Source organism: Pundamilia nyererei, unplaced genomic scaffold, assembly GCF_000239375.1.
Source record: "Pundamilia nyererei isolate P.nyererei 1_Seehausen unplaced genomic scaffold, PunNye1.0 scaffold00062, whole genome shotgun sequence".
In the NCBI taxonomy this organism is placed as follows: domain Eukaryota; kingdom Metazoa; phylum Chordata; class Actinopteri; order Cichliformes; family Cichlidae; genus Pundamilia; species Pundamilia nyererei.
Window position 1 is genome coordinate 2,562,885 of NW_005187463.1, and position 4,653 is coordinate 2,567,537.

Sequence of the window (4,653 nt, forward strand, 5' to 3'; positions counted from 1 at the left end):
GTCGGAGTCTCACCACGGGATGAAGAAACTCACTGGAGAGGAACCTGAAAGATGCTTGAGCCGGCCACAATATGGATCCGCCTAGCAGCTAAACTTTCAAAATAAAAGGGAACGAATCTGTCTTAGATGGTGTTGTTTCACGGATGATAAAAAGTTCTCAATCACTAGTCTTTAGCCAGTGACTGTATGTGGGAAAAGCCTTTTTTGAAAATTCAAATGATCAAAAATTACACCCCCCCCCCAAAAAAAAATAGAAAAAATGATTATTAAGAAAAAATTGCGTAATAAGGCACTGGCAACCGATTACAGTCATAGGTGTTTCTTTTGTTAATCTGACCTTTCACAGTACAAATATTAAAACTAGTTGTATTCTATAGAGTCCATTCTGTACTAGCTGCGTGAAATTGTAGACCAATGGCAGTGATGGAAAACAAAGACATGAGAGGCAGTTGATTATTGCAGAGGTCTCTGTGAGTGCCTCCAGCTCTTAGGCTACATTCACACTGCACGCGAAAGCGCATCAAATCCGAGTTTTTTGACCCTATGCGACCCATATCCGATCATGGTGTGACAGTGTGAACGGCACAAACCCGATATTTTCAAATCCAATCTGGGTCACTTTGGTATGTGGTACTGAATCCGATACATAGCTGATGTTTTAGAAAGCGACTGCAGTTTGAACGGTCAGGTCGCATTAAATCCGTCTTTTACGTCACTGACACAAGACAGATGCCAATTATCAGCTCCGGAGAAGACATCGTGAACGCTTCCTGGCTATCCAGTGAAACTTTTGGAAAGACATCATTGGAGAAACGTGAACATTTTATTTGTACTGTATAATCTGCAGATTCTGACAGAAATCTGCAGCTATCCTTTGAAGCACTACTCCTCTAAAACAGTAATAAGGATCATTATTAGGTTATCTACATTATTATGTAAATAACAAAATAACATTATAACTTAAAGCAAAATTGGGAAACGTAAAGTCCGAAACAAGTCTTTATATTAACGGCCATCAGTCAAACAATACTGTTTGCTCTGGGTCTAAACAGAGCGCGCTGTGTGTGACGTCTTCTTTTGCGCATGCGGCCGCTTTGAGCGTTCACACTAGAGCGCGTTTGCTGTCGCATTTTATTTGTAGTGTGAACGAGCAGACAAAAAAAATCGGAATTGAGCATTAAGACCTGCAGTGTGAACGTAGCCTTAGTGAGAGTCATGAATCAGTGCTGAAGTGTGCCAAAACGCTTCATGTTCAGATGTGTGTTTAAAAAGCATGTTCAGCATGAAGAAGGCGCTATAAGGCTTCTGCTTGTCTGGCGTTAGATTAGAGCTAAACGTGGGGTTTTATTTTTCACGTATTTGGGCTGTTTTGTATGCTTCAAAACTTGTGGCACATTTAAAAAAAAAAAAAGAAAAAAAAAAGAAGCAGCTTATTAGAGCTAAGGCACACATTTATACATGAAGCCAGCATGTTCACTTGTCAGGAAAATTAGATTGTATGTAGTTTTTACCCCTCAGCTATAAAAGGCAGATGGGGGGCTGTCATCAGGCGCGGCGGCGAGGACAAACGAGGCAACGGGAGCTTCAAATCTCAGTGAAGTCGCCTAGGATTTGATGTACTAATCAGTGTGATGTAGAATAGGAAAAAGAAACTAGACTCCAAGCACGTAAACACGGATGTCAACGCCGCCGGGATGACATATTACATGAAAATGAGCTTCTCAGTTGTTTTATGAGGGAGGAAATGCATTCATCACAGTTGTTAGCCTTCAAGGACACACCGTGTATCTCCAAAACATAAACTTTATTCCAAATGAAAACATGACAATCATCACCACTGGACCCGAGCTGCGATTTGCATTTCCACCCAGCAAAGAGAAGAGGCAGAACGCAATTACCAAAGCAGTTATCACGACGGGGCGTGTGCGGACGCCAGCGGAGAGGTTGGAGATACAATGCATCACACCTCAGCAAACACACACATTATCTGTCAGTCCCACACACTCAGTTACCGCACAGAGCCTGTCCAGACAAGGCGGTTATCGCAGAGTAAATACCAGTGTTTAGTTCTGTCATCACACTCTGACAAACACAACCAAACAGTCTGCTGGTAATATCAACACACACGGGAGGGGGGAGTGGGAGTTTCCCCGGCCTTTTTATTGAACGCCACTGATGGGGTCGGCCAGGGAGCCGGTGGGCGTGGAGCGGTAGGAACCGGGGGTCGAGACAAAAGAATGAAAAAGTGCACTTCTTTTTGGAGAAGATGGAACACTCACGGGGGGACGGCGGTCTGGACTGCAGGGAGGTCCGCTGTGGGATGAAGGCATGGATGGAGGAGGGGAGGTGGGCCTCGTAAAAGCTTAGAGGAGATTTCAGGAGGAGAGCGGTTTACTCTCCTTTCCTGTCATGGTCGCCACGTGTGAAGCTTCCCCACGTCTCCTGGTCTAGCTTCATCCATCTTCATCTATGCGCCCTCTGTTTCTGCTCATCTTTTTATTCTTTTGTTTTGTTGTTGTTTCCCATGATTCACCTCACCTCGGATCTTATTGAATCCAGACTTGTATCATTTAGAAGTCACCACCTTTACATGTGTCGCCAGCAGTTTGTTTTGTTGTCACACTGTAACACATAAACACAGGTGAAGTCTTTGTACACAGCGTGCTTCATACAGGCGGCAGCTTCTGAAGCTGAAAATTAGGAACTGCAGTTCCACCAAAAGGCTCATTTCCCTCTTCCTGACAAATGTGGATGTATCTGTTTTAAATAAAGCTCAGCCTTTCTGTTGAAGCTTGGTGTTGAAGTTAGTGGCGTAGCTGCTTTGACTGGCTGGTTGAGCCTAACGCAGGAGGCTGCAATCACTCGATTGCTAGTGCGATAGTCTCACTGTCATTTGAGGTGTCGGTGGCTTTTGGATCACTTGCAATGCAATTACCTAACAAAACAAATCCTGTTACTTAACACTGACACAGGTATCTATGCCTGTGTGGTGTACCTGTACAGCTTTGCTAAAGCAGCTTGATAGCATTGATTAGCAACTTAGACTAAACACAATTACCTCCATGTCCAAAATAAAGACTTCAGGACTCTGTGTCACAGTGGCTTTGTCCATCTGTCATACAGTAACATGGCTCTCTATGAACTATAAGGTGCAGTTCAGACCACATTCAATTCCCCTCTCGCCCCTCGGGGCGGTCTTTATCCTTCAAGCTTGGGTCCTCTACCAGAGGCCTTGGAGCTGGAGAGTCATGTGCAGTATCTTAGCTGTTCCTGGACTGCGCTCCTCCCGACAGAGATCTTGGATGTTGTTCCTGGGACCTGCTGGAGCCACTCACCTAGCTTGGGGTTCGCTGTTACCTTCACCCTCTGCATCTTTGCAAGCTCCATATACTCTCAAGACACAAATCCACTTCTCCATTCTGAGAAACTATGATCCTTAATTCTTAAATAGAGGTTTTACTTAAAAATGACCAAAACCATTTTCAGCTGAGCTCACTAGAACCTGTTTTAACTGAAATCGCTTCTTACTGCAGTCGATCTCTTTGAGCATTTGCTGCTGCATACTGGTTACCCCAAGAAATTACGAAGTTGGTGTCCCACCACGGTGACTGTTCCTCAGCTGTTGCTATGTGGATCTTTTTGAGTGCACAGGCTGAGAAGCAGGGGCTTGAGCCAGGCTCCGTTGGCTCCACTGGCCCCCTCTTTAATCACACCCCTGCATTAGAGTTTGAATTTGAAAAGGTTTATTCACACATCCGCTTATTTGGCAGTTTTAGTCCGTTTCAACCCCGTTTCGCTTCCTCTTCGTGCAGTTTTTTCATTTGAACCTTTTTTGTAGCCATCCTAAGACGGCTCACATGTAGCGTATGTCACATTCGCACAGACACACAAATATGTGTACAGGATACAGCAAAGCCGAAGCCTACAGGCTTCCTTAGACATTTCATTTCCTTTTTCCTTCCACTGAAAGCACACCAGACCATTGTACCTCACACACTGTCTGCTCAGCTTTGCTGCATCCACAGTGTGAATACATAATAAGCCACTGCAGCACATACACATCACGTTTCCTGTTTTTAACTTACAGTTGTGTTGAACATCAGTCCTTTTACTCTGAATTGTTACATATTTGGGTTTAATTCTCCATTTCTTCCTTATTAATAATGCTGCTGTTATTAGGCCTGCTATTTTTTGCTATACAGTTACCCCGCCAGTGGTATTGTTTTGTAGTCATACTTATAATAACATTATATAATGAGATAAAACTGCGAGGAAGGAATCCTAATTAATGCTACGATGTGTAAGTAAGATCTCCCACGTGTAGCTCTGAATAGCTCTGCTCATCTGTTTTGTGTTAATTAATAATTTCATGACTGCGTCAAAGCTTCAGGTGTCTCGAGTGTTTCAAGAGTTCAATAAAGTAACGATGAACTCGTTTGATCGGCGGGGATCGATTATCTGTGGGGACTATCTATACCGAGGCTACAGATAGCAAGTGAGTAGGTGTACACTAATGTGAGGGCACAATGAGGGCATTGTGGAGATGATGGAGGCAGATATGCAAAGAGCTGCAGAGCCCAATGCAGGTGAAGTGGTCTAAACTTAGTAAGACAGAGATAGAGGTCTGAGTGTACGTGTGGAAGAGAGCATCTC